The sequence below is a fragment of the Lissotriton helveticus genome, chromosome 12 (genome assembly GCF_964261635.1).
Source record: "Lissotriton helveticus chromosome 12, aLisHel1.1, whole genome shotgun sequence".
Lineage (NCBI taxonomy): Eukaryota > Metazoa > Chordata > Amphibia > Caudata > Salamandridae > Lissotriton > Lissotriton helveticus.
Window position 1 is genome coordinate 318,064,636 of NC_136073.1, and position 22,145 is coordinate 318,086,780.

General features: G+C 43.8%; 1 long non-coding RNA gene across 1 annotated transcript in view; it reads left to right on the forward strand.

Annotated features, from left to right (window-relative positions):
* LOC144799108 (uncharacterized) overlaps positions 1–17,595 on the forward strand; it is a 33,837-nt gene extending 16,242 nt beyond the window's left edge. Inside the window, exons 2-3 of the long non-coding RNA XR_013603750.1 lie at positions 16,689–16,981; positions 17,421–17,595. This is a non-coding gene — a long non-coding RNA (uncharacterized LOC144799108). The remainder of the gene's footprint in view (positions 1–16,688; positions 16,982–17,420) is intronic.
* Positions 17,596–22,145: the final 4,550 nt, after the last annotated feature.

The following is a 22,145-nucleotide window of genomic DNA, read 5'->3' on the forward strand; positions in this document are numbered from 1 at the left end:
TCAGTTAAAACAGGGGGGCAATAGTTATAGATATAACTAAAATTGTAGGGGTTGAGGACACTAATTATATAAATAATGGGGGTGCATAACAGTCGAGCAAAAAAAAGACCAAAATTAATTAATTTCCTACAATTTACCGAAACCTCAGTAAAACGAATTAAGAAAGGGGGAGGGGGGACTCTTTCAGTTAGGCCAGTTCGCAGAAGTATGAGAGTGAAAGGGGGGGACGTTGACTAGTCATGGACGAGGGCTGATTTCGTTAGAGGAGTCATGTTAAAACATGACTCGGGGAGCAAGTAGTACAGAATCCTAATTTAGCCAAAGGAATTGGTAGCTGACTAAGGCAGAGTAGGCGGCCAGCAGGGGGCAGCAGGAGCCGTGAGGTAAAGTAACAGCAGCAGTCAGTCCAAGCAGTCGGCCATGTTCAGGGTACAGAAAAGAGATTGGCAAATGAGAGGAGCAGTATGAATACACTTTAAGGCGTCAGGATTGCCAGCAGGGGATCGCAGAAGTCGGGAGTAGATTGCGCTCAACACTAGCAGAGGGCCGTGTTCAGGCAAGGCAACGGTGTAGGCAGATGTCCAAAGAAAACAGTTAAACTTTTGGCAAACGAACAAAAAGGCATAAAAAGCTGAACCCTGTGGCAAAGCAAAACAGTCAAACTAATGGCCAATGAATAGGCAGAAAAAGTCAAACCTTGTAGTGTACTGCTGGGGCAAAAAAAGATCAATATGAAACGGAGGCTGTGTTCGCAGTGCGGGCCGCACCCGGGGAGGGGGGGGCGATGGAGAAGGGCGATGCGGCTCTGTCCCGATTCGCGCTGCATAGTTGCTTTAAAGCGAGGGAGAGAGGGAAAGACCAGCCGGGAAATGCAGAAATCCTGGGAGGTGAAGGGACGTCCTCGCCTTTTGCCCTCGATACAATCAGGCTGGCCTCCTCTGCTACCTCCTACTCTGGTGAGAACCAAGACGATTTTCGGGGGTCCATCAACCATCAGAGGGCGGCAGCCACTACACCAGTTCTAGCGCGATGAGGCATTTCCCCTGTCCTAGCACGCTGTTAGGGGGACGTCCAGGGGCTCCATCACGCTCCAGGCATTGGCGTCCGGCATCCAGCCGAGGAACAAAGCGAGGCAGGTAGTGGGCACGGCCGTTACGGGTGACCAGCCTGCACCGAAAGTCGGTGGCTGGACAAGCAGCCAGCAGCGGAACCACAAGGAGAGTCGAGGCAGGCAGACGTTCGAGATCGTCGCAACCTGTGTTGGCAAGCCCACTCCAGAAAGATTCAAAGATAATGATCCCTACCCTCGGGTAGCTCCGTGAGGACTCCCAGTTCCGTCCGCCATCTTGAGCTATGAGAAGGGGGCTTCACAGGCGTCGGCCTCAGCTGAGGGGCCCGGGCCAGATCTGGTAACGGCACACCACAGAGGGCCCAACATCCAGTAACAGTCTCAGCAAGACCCCGGGGGACTCACCGTTTGTGTCCATGCGTGGGATGCAGGTCGGGACCCTGCCAGGCCGTAAGATCCCGGCAGCGATCTCAAGGACCCAGCCCTTGGTATCGGTCCCAGCGAGGCACCTGATCACCCCTTTCCATCGGGAGTAGGTCGAGCAAAACCGGGACCCAAGCAGCAAGAGCCCACAGCACAGCAGTCAAGTCTTCTTTGGGGTTCAGAACACGAGTGGAACTGCCAGTGCGGACTCGAGAGCCAGGACGTAGGCCAGGGTGCGAGGAAGTCCAGGCAAATTGACGTCGAGTCCTGGGGTGAGTTGATGCAATATTTATTCCAGTTTCACCCAGTTTTTGTTTACTTGATACAATGTTTCAGTTGGATGGGACGGGTGGGTCGGATGGTCAGGTAATCAGGGAATGAATATTGATTTGGTGTTCCCCAACTCAGGAGCTCGGCGAAAGAGCTCCTACTCGGTGGCCATCACTGCAACAAACAGTATTAGAACATGACACACATCATACTGCCTAGACTTCTGACGTTCCAGCAGGTGTTACTGTGTTTACGGGTGCCTGACAATTTTGCCTTAGGTGCAAAAAAAATTGAGCATGGGGGGGCAGTACATCCTTGTTCTAGTTGAGAGCATTGATGCACATAAGTGTTAGTTTTTTTGTTGCAATTGTTGCAGAACTTTTATGCTTTTTCTTGTCAAGCAGTATGATTTCAAGTTTTTTGTAAAGAATAAAAAAAACTATATGTTATATATGTCTGTAATAGTGTGAATACATCTTGTTCTGTCTGTTGGTGTATGACTCAGTGTATAGATGAGTGACTGGGTGTGTGAGTGGCTGTATGGGTGTATGAGTGCATGTGTGAGTGAGTGGTTGTATTTGAGTGAGTGTGTGCCTGTATTGAATGAGTTGGTGTTTGAGTAGCAGTATGGGTGAGTAAGTGGACCCATGAGTGGTGTATTGGTGAGTGTGTGGGTGCATAAGTGGTATCTAGGCGAGTGAGTGGCTGTGTGTGTTGTATGAGCAAGTGAGAGTCTGTGTGAGCAGACTGAGTAGGTGCATGAGTCGATGTATGGGTGAGTGAGTGGATATGTGAGTTGCCTATGAGTGAGTGAGTGGGTGTGTGAGTGAGGGTATAGGAGAATGAGTGCATGTGTGAGTAGCTGTATATATGAGAGAGTAGGTACACAAGTGGCTGTATGGGTGAGTGAGTGGGTATGTGAGTAGTTGTTTGGGTGCGTGAGTGGATGTGTGAGTGTTTGTATGAGTGAGTGAGTGATTGTGTGAGTGGCTCAATTGCTCAGTAAGTGGGTATATGAGTAGGAGTATTGGTGGGTGACTGTGAGTGCCTGTATGAGTGTGTGTGTGTGACAGAGAGAGAGAGTAGCTGTTTATGTGAGTGGGTGAGTAACATGAGAGTCTGCATGAGTGAGTGGGTGTGTGAGTAGCTGTATGGGCAAGTGAGTTAATATTGAGTAGTGTATGGGTGAGTGAGTAGGTGCATAGGGGTGTGTAGGTCACTGGGTGGCTGTGTGAGTGTCTGTATGAGTGAGAGAGCGGCTGCATGAGTAGACTTTGAGTGATTGAGTGGATGTGTGAGTGTATGTATGTGTGAGTATGTAGGTATATGAGTGGCTATATGAGTGAGTGAGTGGGTGTGTGAGTAGCTGTATGGGCAAATGAGTAGACTGTATGAGCAAGTGAGTAACTGTGTCAGTGGTTGTATTGTCCAGGACGTGGATGTGTGAGTGGGCGTATGGTTGGGTGACTGTGTGAGTAACTGAATGGCTGTGTGTATTGGTGTGTGAGTGTGTGTATGTGTGGCTGTATGAGTGAATGAGTAGGTGTGTGAGTGCCTGTGTGAGTGAGTTAGTAGGTGTGTGAGTGCATGAGTGAGAGGCTTCATAAATAGACTGAGTGGGTGTGTCAGTGGATGTATAGGTGAGTAAGGGAGTACATGAGCAGTGTATGGGTGAGTGAATGAGTGCATGAGTGGGAAATGGCTGATTGAGTGTGTGTGTGAATGCCTGTATGGGTATGTGGCTGGGTATGTGAGTGCCTGGTTGGGTGAGTGAGTGCCTGTGTGGCTTAGTGAGTAGGTATGTGAGTGGTTACATTGGCGACTAGGTACCTCCTTGAGTATGTATATAGGTGAGTGAGCAGGTGTGTGAGTAGCTGTATGGATGGGTAAGTGGGTGTGTGAGTGGTTCTATGAGCAAGTGAGTGAGTGGGCATGTGAATGGCTGCATGGGTTAGTGAGTGGGTGCATGACTGACTGTGTGGGTGAGTGAGGCAGCATGTAAGTGTCTGTATAGGTGAAAGAGTGATGGTGTGAATTGTTGTATGAGCAAGAGAGTGACTGTTTGAGTGGTTGTATGGCTCAGTTGGTGGGTGTAGTGGTGGGTTACTAACTGTGTGAGTGAGTTGGTAATTTAGTACTTGTGCAGGTGATTGTATGGGTAAAGGAGTGGCTGCATGAGTGGTTACATGAATGAGTGAATGGCTGTGTCAGTGACTGCATAGGTGAGTGAATGTGTGTGTTGGCAGCTGTATATGTGAGTGAGTGGGTATGTGAATGGCTATGTGAGTGAATGGGTAGATGTGTGAATAGGTGCATGGTTGAGTGAGTGGGTGTTAATAGCTATATACATGAGTGTTTAGGTGTGTCAGATGTTGCATGGGAAAGTGACTGGGTGTGTCAATGGGTATATGGATAAGTGGCTGGGTATGTGAGTGGCTATATGGATGAGTGGTTAGTTGCATCTGTAACTGTATATATGAGTGAGTGCATGTTTTACTATATGTATTGTTAAGTGAGTTGGTGTGTTACTGGTTGTATGGGTGAGTGAGCGGGTGTGTGACTGGAGTATAGCGGTAAACAGATTTTTAGTGGCTGTATGGGTGCATACATGGATGTGCAAAAGGTGTATGTGTAGTATATGAGTGACTTAGTAAGTACGTCAGTGTTGTGTGGGAGAGTGAGTACATGCACCAGTGCATGCATACAGTGAGAGCCTGTATGGGTTAGTGTATGAATGCTGTATTGATGAGTGAGTGAATGTGTGAGTAGTTGTATGCAGAAAAGAATGAGTCGGTGTCTGAGTACCTTTTTATGACTGATGTATAGGTATGTCAGTGTGTGTGAGAGTCTATGTATGAGTCAGTGACTGGGTGTCTGTGACTGCATGGGTGATTAACTGGGTGTCTGAGTAGCTCTATGGGTCAAAGAGTTGGCATATGAGTGGTTCTATGAGTTAGTTAGTGAGTGAGTGTAACTATCTATATGAGTTAGTGACAAGTTGTGTCAGTAGCTGTATGAGTGAGTGAGTGTCTGAGTTGCAGTGAGTAAGGGAATAACTCAACAGGTAAGATAAATGGTGCATGAGAGGTTGTATGAGTGAGTGAGTGCAATAGTGGCATATGGGTGGGTGGATGAGTGTGTAAGTGTGTGTATGAGTACATATTTTTGTAGCTGTATGGGTGAGTGATTTGTTATAACTGTGCTTACATGTGAGAGGGACTGAGTGTGTTAGTGAGTATATGGGTGACAGAGTTGATGAATATCTGAATGCATGCATGAGTGAGTGGGTACATGAGAGTCTGTATGAGTGAGGGGATGTGTGCGTTTCTGGTTGGGAAAGTGAAAATATGTAGTTGTGTGTTTAAGTGTCTTGGTCTGTTGTTGACTGTGTTGGTGAGTGAGTGGATGTGTGAATGGCTGAGTGGGTGACTGGTTGGGTATATGAGTGGGTTTATCAGTGTCTCTCTGTATCAGTACCTCTATGATACTCTACCTTGCTGTGCAGATAGACAATGTTTGTCCATAGAACTATACAAAAGGGTGTAACTAGGAAATTACTTTACTCCAATAGATGTGTCATTCATGTGTTTTAAAACATAAAGAATATAAATATAAGTTAGCATTACTTTTTGAACAAAACTGTGTTAAACCTTTAGCTTTTGCAATGGATAACTTCATATTTCTAACAAAACAGTAGACATTTCTGTAGTTATGCTTATTACTACAACATTTCCCTTCTTTCATAAAAGTTGCAATGGCATAAAAGAAACGGAACAATAATGGAATCAACAGTACCATTATATAAAACTTCAAACAGCAACATTCCATAGCTCATAGGATGACATCACACCCAAGACAAGAAGACAAACATATTACTACAATTTCCTATGCTGTAATAGTATGTAACATTATGGTAATGGAATTTCTTTTCCCTTTTTTACTGTTTTCCGTTTTGTACTTAAATAACATAATTGATGCACTGTATAAATATTCATTTTCAACAGTGGGGAAAAACAATCACAAATGTTTTTTTAAATGCCTTGTTCAGAATTCAGCACTTGTTCTTTTCTTTTTCTAAATGTTGTTGCTTTTTATACCATTTGTAAATTAGATGGAATCTGTTGACGGTAAGGATCCGTTGCCACAGCACAGCAAAAAGGCAATCAATTGCATGAGAGTGTTTCACCATCCCCTCCTGGCAAAAGAAGGTGGTGGCAAAGCACATAAAGTGCTCTTTAGGCACAAAGACCCTCTCGATGAGTATGCCAAATAAATATTTCTGTGGCTCTACAAGTATGTTGATACATCTAAACACGTATTACTCAGGATACTGCTGTAAAAGAAAAGACAATAGAAATAGAAATTAGTTTTTGATTTACAAAATTCCAGAAACATAACAGTACACATTGCTTATCACAGTATACCACAATATAGTAAAACATTCCATATTCACTTTTTTACTATTCTCTGCTTTAATATTGGACTCTATAAAGGATGTACTGTATGAAGATTCATTCTTTAACAGTGGGGAAAAAACAATAACATAGATTGTTGAAAAAAAACTGCACAGTGTTTCGCTATAAATAAGTGACACTATGCATTGCACTCACTACAATTTGTTACTCAGATGTTTTTTCACTAATCTAAACAAACCTATCTTAAAATTATCTTTTTATTATCATAACTGGTACAATACGACTAATAAATATCAACCACACTTGAATTTTGATTATTTTGAAGCCATCACCCCATGTAGGCCAAATGATGTCTTAAACAGTGACGATTCGTGTAGACCCATCACCGTATACCACCCTTTTAACAGTAATACTCCTTGAATGAATGAATGAATGAAATAGTTTTATAAAGCGCGCAATTATCCTTAGGTGTCTTAGAACTAGAGGAGGGACAACAGAAACGACTGGTCACTAAACACACAACTAAATCTGACAGCAGCTTATTTAATGGCTTCTGTAAACAGCCACGTTTTCAGCTGCTTCCTAAATTGCAACAGGGAGGGTTGGTGATGCAGAGTAGAAGGCAGTGAGTTCCACAATTTTCCTTAGAACTTTGGTTGAAGAAACAAGATGTAAGAATTTCATAGTTTAAAAGACAGTTTTGGTTTGAATTTTAGGTTGCTGTCATTGCATTCTGTCCATCCAGTTCCACTCTTTCAATTGGAAGTATAGTGTCCAGTTGTCATATTAACTTCTTTGTGAAACATAATAACCATAATAGTATAGGTTCTTGAAGAAATTGATATTTGTCCTGCTTTGAAGTTTGTAATTTTGGTTTCCAATTGAGATCCATCTCCTCTACATCGTTGCAGCAATAATATAAGGTATTTTCCAGGTCTTTGTATTTGCAACAAAGACATCTGATCTGCAATTTGGGCTGGTCATATTTTGGGTAGCCGTTTAGATCAATCTGACCACAGGTACAGTTTTGAAATCCAGTAGTGTTACCCATAGGAACCTTTCAGAAAGTATTTGAGTGGTAGATGTAAAAGGGCAATCTTCACAGTCATGATTCCATGGGTACTTTAGTCTAAATAAGTCATCTATGTTTATTTGTTCTTCTTCTAAAACTCCAAAGAGGAGTAAATTGAACTGATCCACTATATATATCTACTAGATCCTGAATGCCTGAAACACAATGCATTATTGTCCTATTACTAAGTAAATGTTGTTGCAAAGTAGACAGTGCAGAACATAATCTCTTCCGCGGTTTCTGTTTAACTGCATTTATAAGATTTGGGAAATAAAACAGTACATTGAGAGTAACATTTGCATAGCAGTTGACACCAGAAGGGTTTGGATAACTGGTAACCGAAAATATCTCCCTCATTCTCCAGTTTTCTTTTCTGAGCACCTTCTTTGTTATCCTTGTTTTTCTTTTTCCAGCAGCATCTGTAGATGTTTTTGGGATCTTCTGCTTTGGACAAATTATCAGTTTTTCATAAATGGGATACTGTCCTAAATGAGGAGCATCGGGACAATGTTCTTACTCGAGACAATGCAACATATGACATACCTTCTTTAAATATAGTACAACCAATATTAATAAAAGCTGCATCTACACTTAAACCTTGAGATTTATGGATAGGTACACTGTATGCTAGAGACTGCTGCCCATGCACATCATTCTTTCACAAGCAAAAAATGCACAACACATTGGCCAATCTGCTTCACGCCATCAATCTGATCACATTTTATAGTTAAATATTCAACCTCATCCCTATTTGGCAAAATACCAAAATCATTAACTTTACCCGTTGCACCATTTACTAATCCTTCCTCAACACTTAAATTACCCTGTAAAATAACTAGTTTTTGCACATGCTAAACATTTTTTTAATCCTGCAGTCCTAGATACAGACTCCTCCAATTGGACTAATTTTGTTTGTAGCTTCCCACTTAGCAGTGCTGTTACTCTCTGGTGTTCCATTTGGTCAGTGGCTGTAATTTTCATAATCTCTTCTATCTCCAGTTTTAATAATTGCTCATTAAAATTGGAGCACTCTTGAATGTAGGCATTAAACAGGCTATAGATTTGCCTTCTTCATTGAAATTGAACATTAGCTGTGCTGCTGTGTTCTTAGAGAGGAAACCTTTGTTGATAAGTCGATTTTCTAACATACTTTTGTCCTCCCTGTCAAAACTCTTAGTCTAATGTCCTTCAGAATATTTCTGTATTCCATATCAGGTGTTTGACACATATTTCTCAGTAGTTCCTTGTATTCGAAATTTAGCCAAATATTTACATTGCCAATACTTCCCAAAGAATTCCGAGTTTAATCATGGAGAAGAGTCTTGAAAACAGGCTGTTTTCTGACGGGGTTAAGTAGCAGTAGGTCACGGAAGACACTAAGGGCCAGATGTAGGTATATGTCATTTACCGATTCGTAAATACCGAATTTTACCGATTCGGTATTTTCAAATCGGTAAATGCTATGTAGGTAATTTTACCGATTAATTTAACGAATCTGTAGAATTCGGTAATTACCAAATCGGTATTTACCAATTCGGTAATTGCCATTGATTCCTATGGGCCTTTAACACCCTGTTGCACCCCTGATTCAGGCTTGTGTGCCATGTGACACACATACATGCCCTCAGGGCATGTATTTGTGCCACATGGCACAGGTGTACATGCACAGATGTGCATGTACACAGAAATCCTTTATTTACCATGCAATAGTATTACGTGGTAAATAACGAATTCTTAGGGGCCTGTGGCACTGTTTCCAGTGCCACCTACATATAGATTGACCCAATCGGTAAATATACCGATTCGGTATTTTACAGAATCGGTAAATTTACTGAATCGCTAAATTTACCGATTCTGTAAAATATAGGCCCCCTAAATCTCAATCACCAAATACTGGTCGGTAACGGACGAAATCGGCCGTTACCGACCGGTATTTGGTGACCTACATCTGGCCCTAAATGCTTTACTCCAAACAGAATGTCATACTCCATTTTTAAAAGCTGTTGTATTCTCAAGTGTACAAAGGGAAGCATTGAGTTTGAGATAATGCTTACCTCATCGATGAGTAAAAGCTTCAGTTTCTTTAATACTCCTGACATCTCATGAAAGCTCCACCGGATAACTTCTGGTATTCCAGTTTATTGTCATGTTCAACAGGTAACATTAGTAGTTGATGTGGAATAATACCTTTAATGTTGTGTCCATCTAATCCAGTTGGTACCGTTACCACGCAATAAATGTGATTCTCTAGTCCTCTGTACATTAGCAATGAGAACTTTAATTAAAAAGCGTTTCCTGGTGCCTGCTTGACTACTGACGTATAATAGTATTGGCTTAAATACATTTGCATTCGTGCTCTCTTTTCTGTTTTACCTTTATATAGATTTCTTCCTGTTCATTGCTCAGTTGTCCAACTAAGGGGTCCATTATGATATCGGACGGATTGCCTCCGCCAGGCTGGCAGTAGCCACCGCCAGCCTGGCGGAGGCAATCCGCCCGATATCATAACCAAATTCCCCCCCCCGCCATATTAGGATGGCGGGGGGGACCACGGCAGACGGAAAGACCGTCCGCCGCTTTTCCTCCCCGGTCGCCTTGCGGCCGGGGCGGAAAAGGAATAATATGGTGGGGGTGTCTAACAGTCTGGTTTTCAGTGCCTTTCTGCGGCGGCGATGCCGCCACGGAAATGCATGCGGTCTTCACTCTGGGGGCCCCCTGCAGGCCCCCATAGTGAAGTACCGGTGGGGGTGCACATGGGGGGTACCTGTGGTACCCCACGTCATTGTCATTTACAGGCGGTGCCTGCCGCTTTGTAAATGACAATGTGAAAGTGCATTTTCAGCATTGTGGCGGTCGGTGCAGAGAGCACCGCCCGCCACAATGCTGAAAATACATGATGTGCCCGCCACTGTGGCGGGCACATCCTAATAGCACCCTCGGGACCCCCGCCCTTATGGTGGGTGGTCCCGATTTACGATGGGATGACGGGCGGGCAAAGTCCGCCCGTCATCCTAATGAGGCCCTAACTGTTTGAAATCAACAATTTCTTGTCTTGCTTGTTCCATTTGAGTTTCCACCTCCTTCATGGCTATTGCAGCTTCATTTTTAATAATGGGTTGTCCAAGAGGATCTTGACTCAGTGGTACAGAACTTTGACTGCTTTGGAAACTTTCCTTAGCTACCTCAGCAGCAATAATTTCTTCCTGTTCAATCTCATCATTTAACACCTCTAAATAGTTCACAAAGACTGAAAACTGAATTCTGTCTTTTGCAGCATTTAAATAATAATAATAATAGCAATCATAGTAGTCAGGTAGTTCTGATTCAGCACACCAAGGCTGAAGAGTTGTAGAAATGCCAAATAAAAAAACTCTTTTCTGTCTGGAGTTTGGCAACTAAGTTTTCTGTGATTAATTACATTTCCTTATGCGTGTCTCACCAAGCAACTGTTACATCCAACAACTGTATATTTCCCTTCTGTGTTTTCAGGTACATTTCGTTCATATCTGTAATGTTGAATACTTCATAAAGGTATAGGTTTTCTCGGTGTGGACTCCTTCTTGGATAGTACATATCCAGCATATTTTTTTTTCACAATATCTGCGTTTTCCGTATCAAATTCTGTTAGAGACTTAGGGCCAGATGTAGGTGGCCATTTACCGGCCGGTAACGGCCGATTTCATCCGTTACCGGCCGGTAAATGGGTTTTTGTGATGTAGGAGGCCAATTTTACCGAATCGGTAAAATTACCGAATCGATAAAATACCTGATTCGGTATTTTTACCGATTCGGTAAATTCTAGATGTAGGTGGGACTCTTCTGAGTCCCAAAGGCCTTACAGATTCGGTATTTTACCACCCAATCCAATTGGGTGGTAAAATACCGAATCCAGGTGTGCGTGCACATGTGTGCATGCACACCTATGCCATGTGACAGACAGACATGCCCTTAGGGCATGTCTGTCTGCCACATGGCACACATGTCTGTATTTGGGGTGCTAGAGGGTGTCAAAGTGACACCCCCTGCACCCTTGCTGAAATCGGTATTTACCGAATCGGTAAATACCGATTCGGTATTGCTCATTGATTCCTATGGGCTTCAAGGCCCATAGGAATCAATGGGCAATACCGAATCGGTAAATACCGATTTTTACAGATTCGGTAATTCAATTACCGAATTTACCTATTTATTTATATCACTTGTAGAGCGCACAAATACCGATCGGTGTCCTGGCTCCTAAATCTCCCTCCTTCTATTTTACCGATTCATAAATACCGAATCGGTAAAATTCGGTATTTATGAGTCAGTAAAATAGAATTACCTACATCTAGCCCAGAATTTCCAGAAAATATTTAATATTCTATTTTGCGTTCTTGCAAGGACTTGACTTACCCAAACAATTCCCCTTGACTTTGAGAACTTGCTCAGCTTAAACAATCTAAACACTCATAGCACACTATCTCTCTGTGGGAAAGAATTTTGAAGCTGAAACTATACAATTTATTGGTAAGACTCTTTTCTGCAGAAATCTCCTCGCACATCTCCTTCATCTATGTCTTCTCTGATGTTTTAATATATGAAGTGAGGTAATGAGCAACAGCAATGGAGTTGTCTGCAACAAACTGTATATCCATGTTCTCATACCACATGTTCAGAATGAATGAATTATAGTCATTGATATGCTTCAATGCCTCTGCTCTCTCAGGTTGGTTTTTTGGTGGTTTTCGTGTGAGTGTATGCTGACTGCAGATAAAAAGCGTTATGGTTGGTTCTCCTAAGTTCCCCTAAGCCAATCACAATGCTACAATGCAGCATTGTGATTGCTTTGAGCGCCATGGTTCGGCGCTCAGACGGGGACAGGGAGCCTGTGCATGTTCCCCACCAGGCTGGGTAATGCAGCCTGTTGGGAACATGCAAAGTGTGCATGAATATTTGGCTGGCCCAAGACGGCCGCTCAAACATTCATGCACACGTTGAGTGGGCAAACCACTCTACCCCTGGCCCCTGCTCTGGCCAGCCCCACCCGTACCTAAGAACGAAAAAAGAAAATGATAATAATGCATGTTATTATCATTTTCTTTTGCCTCTGCACTACCTTAAAGCAGTGGGGGGACGCTCCTCCACCTTAGTGCAAGAGCCACCCCTGTACAGAAAACGTGTTTTACTGGAAACATTGTCCAGTTGTCTTTCTAAATTTTACCTTTGTTGTGTGTCCTTCAGCACCAAAAAGCTATGCATTCATGACATCTAAAAATAAAATCAACATAAAATTAACAATTGACCAACTGGAAACAGAAAAACAATAATGATTAAAATGAAAAAGGAATGTAAAAGAAAACAGACACTTGGGATTGCTCATAGAAGTCTAACACATGTTTAATGCAAAATAGTCATCAAACATCAAAACTAAAGCTAAGGGGAAATCGCTACATCAACCGACCTGAGCTTCACCCCCTGGTCGGTTAGAGCTTGTAATGCTAAAATCCATACATTTTGGTGCTATATTCATACACTTTTTCCCAATACAAATAAAAGAAGGAAAGAACACTTGGTGAGTAGAAACTAGAGATAAGCAATAATGAGCAGGTACTGTGTTTTTCATGTGGGAAGCATACGAGAAGCCCTTGAAAAGTAGATGAGTAAGCTTGGGTTATATTGCATTCTTCACTAATTTCTGAAGTTTTCGCTTTGTTGTGCGAATTTCACAGTTAGGCTAAAATATGCAGTGTACAACGTGGAATAAAAAAAATGTCAGTGCATTTATTAAAAAATAATGTAAATGTGCAGTAAAGCTAAGGTGTACGTGTGCTTTAAGCAGGTATACTAGCAAGATCTCAGTTATTAATATAAACACAATAGCATATGGAATCATAAGTACTCAGCCCCCCTTTTTTACTGTGAAATGAATACCTACCATTATTCAAAAGGATAAAGTCTGAAAACTAACATTTTTAGTTCTCCAGTGCTACAATTTTCATACTCCTTAATAGCATCAAGCAGATGAGCATGGGCAACACATTTAGGGGGTTATTTCGATGTTGGGTGGAATTTCTTCCGCCAGACACCGACTCGGTCATGGGACCGACCGACACCCGGTTGGCGGTCCTGACCAGCCTATTATAATGCGATTGAGCACTGTTCTGTCGCATTCAACGTTTCTCAACAGGAACTCATGCTACAGCCATAAACCGTCCATAACACAAGCTCCCATTGAGAAAAGGAAGGTGCAGTTCATCCCTGTACCCCGTGGCAGGCAAGGTGCAGTGATCAACAGGTGGACACTATAGGTGTTCCCTCGGCCTCAAACCGGAGGCCATGCACCACAGGGGGCCCAGGCGAGGGGCCCCAAACACTCCTTCTGACATGGTTTCCATGACAGACAGGCCGGCATGGAAACCATGTTGGAAACCATGATCGTAATTTCAAGGGTCGGAAGACTTGCCGGCTTCCGACTGGCGGATGGGCTCTCTAAGCAAGTCGTAAGCCAGCCGGAATGACCGGCTGGTTTCTTTTCCGACAGCCGCCATCATATTGAGGCGATTGGAAAGGAAACCGAGTTGCCCCAGTCTCAGGTAGAGATAGGTCACGGGCTATATCGTAATCGACCCTTTAGTGTTGTAGGCATGTTCGAGGATACACAACATGGATTTAATCAGTACTTAAAGGGTTATTATGAAATAAATCACTACTGTTACTATTTCAAAATATTCATTGGCCAATTCCCAAATATTCCAACCAACCAAGACTATATGCCGCTCATACCAAAGCCACTTTGAATCTTATATAATTTTCTGACACTGCTGTTAATATGGCCTATATGTTCACTGTAAGAAATTGGAATGTTAGTTGAATTGCTTGAAAACCCACCTCAAATAATATTCACAGTCTTTGTCAGGATGAACCACTAAAGACACTAAATAAACCTGTTCTTAACCCTCTGGTAACTTGACACGAAATAGTCATGTTATTTAGCGGTAATGTGCAAAGTACTCAAACATTTATAAAGTGAAAAAATCTTACTTTAGAAAAATAGAGGATATTTTAATAAATGAAATGACACTCAAAAAACAAAATTCAATAAGTAGAATCATAGATATGATTTTTTTTTAAGTATAAATAAAAATAGCACCAAAGAGCCTACTGCGGTTATTTGGTCGTGCTAGTCCAGGTCAAAGGTAAAAGTTGAGGCTGACTGTGATGGATTGCCGGTCAGATACAGGAATCAGGTTAGTTTTAGTGGAAAGTTTACCTTAGGGCTTAGAAATTTGAATGGAGAAAAAGTGGTTGTCAATGAGTCATCGGGGGGCCAAGCTATATTTTGGATGTGAATCGGGGCTCGACAACTTCAAGCTGCTGAGGAGCAGGGTCCCGTGCAGTCACCATCAAAGGAATGAAAGCTGTATGCAGGCAAATCTGACGTTCATGCCATGGAATGCCCCAAGGCCAATCGGATGTTGCTCAACATCAGTCCCAATGAAACTCTCTACGTTCAGACTTAGAAACTTTTCTGCAGCTAATATCGCTTTTAGCCAGGCAAACAAGCAAGCTGAGGCCAACCAGCGATCCGACGCCTGGTTCGTTGATGGTGATCCTGGTCTCCATTGGTTCTCCAGGCAAAAAGTTGGCGGAACATTTTTAAGTCTCACTTCTTGGAGTATGGGGACAAGAAGAGTACACTCTAACATCAGCTAAGGGTCTGGGACCTGGGGAGCACCACTTGGGAATTAGGACTCATTACAACAGAGGTCAGAAAAAGGGTCCAAGACAGGTCTAGTTGTAATTGTTCAGCTGGGAAGTTGCAGGGAGAGAGGCCTCTGGAACCTTGTTGTGTCCCAGTAGCTCAAACAGGAGATCAGCCAACTAATCCTTGGAGTCACTTCTGTGGTCCTGGGTCCAATGAAAACAGACCCAAGTGCTTAGGCCAACAGGGAAGTCCATATTATTACAGGTCAGTAAGTGTTCACAGGAAAGGTATGTAGGCTCCACTTTTATGCACAACGCCAGACTGTGGGTGGGAGGCAAGTCTTTGTCCACCCCTGAAGTCAGTTTTGGTCAGTTTCTCCTCACTCACTGCGTTTCATGCCAGCCTCTCCAAAGAGACAAAAGGGATGCAGGCCCAAGTGTGAGCTTTATCTATTAGTGACAAGGAAGGCATCCTTTAAGGGCCAGTTAGGGTCTGGGAACTGGCCCAGGCCATCCTGTCAAAAAAGGAGTCCCCCCTCCCTCCCCACACCCAGAGCCCTTTGTCCACTGTCTCAGACCAATAAACATTTAACCACAGGGGAGCCATTAGGGGTTCAGGTGACAGCTGGACACTTGCATTAAAGCCTTTTGGTTTAGACTGGAAATTGACAATTCTCTAAAAGTGCCATTTTCAAGATAGTAATATAAAATTCGACTTGACCATTAAGTTTAAATTACTGTAAAATGAGTCCTTGAATAATGTTTCTAGCTGCTCCCAAACTGAAATCAAACACTATAGGCAGTTATAGTGTAGCCAAGTGTTTTCATATGGGAGAGCCAGCCTTACCACAGTGAAAAACAGCTTTGTATTATTTTTCAATATCAGGACCCCTAAAAAATAAATATACGTGTCCTACTTTTTAAATACCATGCACCCTGCACTATGGGCAATTATGGCCTACGTAGGGGTGACTTACAAACATTAACAAGTAAGGTTTATGCCAGGCAAAAGTATTGTTTTGCCATGTTGAAATGCCATTTTAAAACTGCACACCCAGGCTTAAGTGACAGACCTGGAGACATGTTTTGCAGTGGTACTTTAATGAGTGGCACAATGGGTGTAGTAGCCCACTAGTAATATTTCATTTTAAAGGCCCTGAGTACAAGTGGAACCATATACTAGGGTCTTAAAGTAAATTAAATGTGCAAGTTAGGGGTATGCCAATTCTAACCGGTACAGAGAGGAGAGCACAAACACTTTACCACTGGTTAGTGGGATTAAAATGCAATGAGTCCTGTGCCTAGCAAAAGCTGCTTCAGAAAAAACATAAACATTTGGAGTAATACTGTGCAAAAGATGGTTATTTCCAACAGTTACTGCTGAAGCTGTTGGAAATAAAAGTGGAGCAGTCGGACCTGACTATGGCACAACCCCTCCCCCCCATTCCCATTAGCTGCAAGAAAAATGTTAAGGGCTGTTCTCTTCTGAAGAAGCACTGATTTCTGAGCATCCAGCTGATTGGATATCAGACCTAAAGAAATGGTTTTGGCATTGGCTATGTCTTCCAGTATTTGATCATTGTGTCTTGTCTCTCTAATGGCCTGATGTAAGGGGGTGGGTCTGTGAGTCTGGTTCGAGGCACAGTACTTACCAAAGGACAAGAGAGAGCCAGTCCATAGCGCTGTTCCGACCCGGAATCACAACAATCCTACGTCACTCCAGCAGGCCACACCTACCTCTTTTATCTTCCCACAGAAAGGCGAGAGGATTGACGGAGGTGGAGTTGACCCCGGAAACAGTACCCTACCACAAATGAAAAGAGAGCTAGCCCAGGAAGGGGTGTCTTGGACCGGAGGTGGAGTCGGGAATCTCACGGAGGATCAAGCAGGAAGAAGAGACGAGGAGAGGAACAACGTTGCGTTGGAGATAGCCCAGAACAAAGACGGGATTGGAGCGGAGGACACCGAAGACTGCTGGAGCGAGGAGTGGTGGTGTCCCCGGAGGAGGCTGTGGAGCGGCCGCAGCTCAGGAGAGTTTCGTAGAAGCCGGTGAGTGTCGGAGCTCAGTGGAAATGAAAGGTGGGAGCATGGGAGGAGGGAGGAGACCAGAGGGAGACGGGAGGGAGAAAGGTTATGGGTTTATAATCACGGGCACCTATGATTTGTGACCAATGTTTCTATCGCACGTTACCTCACTTACGGGTCCTTTTTTCTTGCACCACTGTATATAAAGGCCCCCCCCCTTCACCTAGGTTGCCTACCGATTTTTCCCTTCTCTTCATTTCTTTTATTTAAACGCACAGTAGAGAAGATTCACAGACTCGGTTTACCTTGAAATTGTGGCATTGTTTGCGGGTAGACCAACCTTTCTCTGTTGTAAGAAAGCCTGAGCTAGGGCTACACCAGTGTGGTGACGGGTAGAATAACCCCTACGTTAAGCAAGGGACATTGTTACTCATGGCCAACCCTTTTTCTCCCTTTTTGTGAGCCTTCGGGTGGAACCAACCATGACGGAAGACCCCAGGCAGACCCCCTTGAGTACCAGTTCAGAAGAGGAAGGCGAAGACTCTGCACGTACCAGCACCACAACCCAGGCAGAAGATCCCTCCACAGGGAAAAGAGAGACTAACCCCGTTGTGAGACCTAAGAGTGTCTATCCTGATAATAAATCTACCACCCTTGGAAAATATATCTAGCCCCCGCGTCAGTATATCCGACCCACCCTCCCACACATGCCTAACACCATAAGTGCAGAACAGAATGGAACATAATCTGTTTCTTTGAGAGACCTTATGACGCATCCACCAGTGCTAGCACAGTTGACCAAAGCCCATTCTCAGAGCAGCCAGGGATAGGCTTCCTTGCCACAAAAGGAATGTGCATACTACTTTCAATATCAATGTTTGTCAATTAACATGCCAATGGGAAGACATTATTCATATGGTATTACTTTGTGATATATGGCCTTTAAAGCAGCGTCACATTTCTTTGGCCCACAAAGATTCTCCAGTTGGCAGGTTCTTGATCCTCACAAAACTGTCCCATTCGGAATAATAAATATGATTAACATTAGACAAATACTAACTAGTGAGACTGGTATAATTGTCGAGTTCTTGCCAGTACTCTGGAGAACTGCTGGCATATCCCTGCAGTCAGTGTCCATGGTTAGACAGATCAAAATAATGTTTGTTTTTGCTCAGGGGCACTCAGGTCAAAGCAAAAACAACAAAATGATGGACAGAGTGCTGAAACTTTTCAACCACTCACCCCTAGTGACAGATCTGGGTTAAACTTAAATCCATTGTTCTTTTGCTCACTGTGCTACCCAAGTTTGGACTCAGCCATATATAAGTCAATCTTGACCCTGCTCCTTATGGGAACAGTCCAGTCTGAGCTGCCAAGCCAGGACCTCCCTGGACCCGAAACAAGCATCCTGGAACCTGTTTTCGAGTATCACCCATCATCAGGCGGGCTAGTTTGAATCCAGTGGCACAGTGAGCAAGGGACCCATGTCTGGGAAGACCCTTGGCAATTTAGAGCGAACATAGCAAACACAACAAGAGTGATGGACAGAGTGCTGAAACTTTTCAACCACTCTCCCCCAGTCACAGATCTGGGTTTAATTCATTATTATTTTGCTCACTATGCCACCCCAGTTTGGACCAAGCCATATGCAAATAAGTCTTGACCCTGCTCCTCATGGGAAGGGAGGACCTGGCCTGACAGTTCGGGTTTGACTGTTCCCATGGGGAGCAGGGTCAAGACTGATTTGCATATGGCTGGGTCTAAACTGGAATGGCGTGGCATGCAGAAAAACTATGGATTTAACCCAGATCTCTGACTGGGGGTGAATGTTTGATTGGTTCAGCATTTTGTCCATCATCTTTTCTTTTTGCTTTTGTCGCCCTAAGTGGGAAGGGTATGCCCAGATGTGGGTCCTGTTCTGGCTACACCACCAGATTCAAGCTAGCCTGGCTGATGAGGGGTTAAACACTGAAACAGGTGCCAGGATACCTGTTTCAGGGCCAGGGAGGACCTGGCCTGGCAGTGCAGTCTGGACTGTTCCCATCGGGATCAGGGTCAAGACTGATTTGCATATGCCTCGGTCTAAACTGAAATGGCGTAACGTGCAAAAAAAACTATGGATTTAACCCAGATCTATGACTGGGGGTGAATGTTTGACTGGTTCAGCATTCTGTCACCGTAAATGGGAAGTATATGCCCAGACGTGGGTCCCCCGTTCCACACTCCACCAGATTCAAGCTAGCCTGGCTGATGAGGGGTGAAACCCCAAGACTGGTCCCAGGATGCTTGTTTCTGGTCCATGGTAGACCTGGCCTGGCAGTTCTGGATGGACTGTTCCCATGGGGAGCAGGGTAAAGACGGATTTGCATATGGTTGGGTCTAAACTAGAATGGCATGGTGTGGAGAAAAAAAACAATGGCTTTAACCCAGATCTGTGACTGGGGGTGAATGTTAGAATGGTTCAGCATTCCGTTCATCATCTGTTCTTTTTTAGCTTAGAGCAAAGGCAGAGCTCCCAGAACACCAGCAGACAAGTGCATGCAGATCGAGCACGAAGAAAGAATAATCATTGAGCTATACTTCTCAACCAACGGCAAGTAAGAACTATTTTCGTGTACAGATTGGCAGCTCTGTTCAAAGACAGTTGCAGTACATTTTTACATTCCGATAACTCCCCATTTCACAGCAATGAATTATCTGACCACAAGTCAGAAGCTGAGGGCAGCGCCGAAGAGAGCATGGGATTCAGCACCTGGGAGGTGACTGCTTGTCTCAGACAAAGTTGGTAACAATAAGAGGTGATGGGTTCATCATTGCGTGGCTGTGGAGGGGTAGAGGAAGAGGGTGGGTCTCATGGATCCAGCCCACTTGGAGGAGTTGAGGTCACTTTGGCAGTCCACAACACTTCATGGCTGTGTTGGTGATGAGTTGCGCCAGGTATGGGCTATACCAGCGAGGCTGCCGGGTGAAATTCCTTTTTTGGATCTGCATCTACACCCACTCCCTGGGCGAAAGGGTAAGGCAGACTTGAATGAATGAATGAATAGTAAATTTATAAAGCGCAGACTTAGCCCAAGTGCATCAAGGCGCTACAGAGGACTAGTGCACAGCCGAATAAAGATGATCATATCACAGTTTGTGTAAACAGCCATGTTTTCAAGGCACTGCAGATAAGAGAGTGAGACAGAGGACCTGATAACCCATCAGGAAGAGAGTTCCACAGCCTAGCAGCGGCAGTGGAGAAGGCCCTGCTTCTCCATCTAACCTTTTTGTACCTGGGGACTACCAGCAAATTCTTGCTGGCAGACCTAAGCTGTTTGGTAGGGACATAGCGGTGAAACATTGCTTTAATAGCATCAGGGCCTAGACCATAATAGGCATTGTGGGTCAAGCAAAGAGTCTTATACAGAATTCTAAGATCCAGAGGCAACCAGTGCAGTGAAATGATGGAGGCCGAGACTGATTAGTACTTAGGTAAGTCCATCACCAGCCTTGCTGCCGCATTCTGCACTTACTGATAACGACGCACCAGACCCTTATTCATTCCCAGATAAAGGGCATTACAGTAGTCGAGTCTGGACATTGCCTGGGCAATAACTGCCTGTTTTCATGATGCAAAGGAGAGAAACTGGGAGATTTTCCTAAGCAGCCTGATTATTCCAAAACAGGTGGACACAGTTCTACTACTTTGTAGGTCCATAAACAAAGATGTATCGACGATAACACCCAAACTTTTCCCATGAGATACAGGGGAAGGGCAACTGCCCAAAGTGTCAGGCCACCATCCATTAGACCAGGGACCCTATTGGTTGCCAAAGATCAGGATCTCTGTTTTTTCCCCATTCAATTTAAGATAGTTTCCACCATCCAAGCTGAGACTGCCTGCATGCAATTTTAAACATTTGCAGCAGATTCACTAATGCTGTTAGTAATGGACACCATGATTTGAGTATCGTCCACATAGGACAATACTTCAAATCCAAAGGATCTCATGACGCCAGTCAATGGGTCAACATAGATATTAAATAGTGTGGGGCTCAAGGAGGAACCCTGTGGCACTCCATACATCAACTAGTTAGAAGTTGAATAAAAATGGCCTGTTTTCACTATCTGTGCCCTCTCACTGAGGAAAGAGGAAAGAAGTCACAGGGCCGTTTCCCCTAACCCCTATCTCCTTGAGGTGTTCTACCAGCCTCAAAGGAGACAGGGTCTCAAATGCTGCAGTAAGGTCAAGCAAGATCAGCAGGGTAGTATACCCTGCATCAACCTGGACCCGAACGTTATCAAAAACCGCCATTAACGCTGATTCAGTGCTATGATGGCTCAAATGGAGAGTCAGTTAAGGCAGCTTGAACCTGAGAATGGACACCGTAGAGACAATGAATACGTTTTCTGAAGTACTGGAAAAAAGCATCATCATTTAGTTGAAGGTCTGACTTAGCACCTGAGATGGGTGGATTTGAAGATAACATCACAGGACGTCCCATGACTATTCCTTTAGTATTTAGTTGATACCACCTGATGACCATTTCAGTTGGGTTTCAGAACAATTATTTGCTATCTTGTTCATTGGCATACTGTTAGTTTTCTGCACCTTACCTACTGACTTAGGTTGATAGGTACAATAGAAGCGTTCATTTATTCTTAGCACTCTGTAAATTTCTTGAACTAATGATGAAATGAAATGTGTCCCTTAGTCAATTGAAATGTGACTTGGGATCCCGAAATGGAGAATAATGTCCCCTAAGTAAGCTTTTAGCTAGAGTAATGGTATCACTCTTGCACAGGGATAAGTCTCCACCCTCCCACAAAACATACAGTTGATGAGCAAATAAGATTAAGAAGCAATCCTGGTTAGAGCAGAAGCCCCAAAACAGTTGCACAGCGTAAGGCGCGCGCTAACAACCCCGCGGAAAGTTTAATCAAGATCTTGTGCATACTCTCAAACGGTGGAGATGGATCAGCCATATGTCCACTAAAGCAGGCCAACTCTCAGGTCAAAATACCCCTGAATAATGCACTGCCATGCACTTGCTAAGCAAAGCCACAGGACTATCGGAGGACTCTGGCACAAGGAACCACTTGCTACAGCAAAAGTGGCAGAGGAATGATGGAAACACCTTGTCAACATGAAAGAGGTGTAAGAAGCAACCTGTCTCAGGAAATAATTGAGGTAGAAAGTCACTTA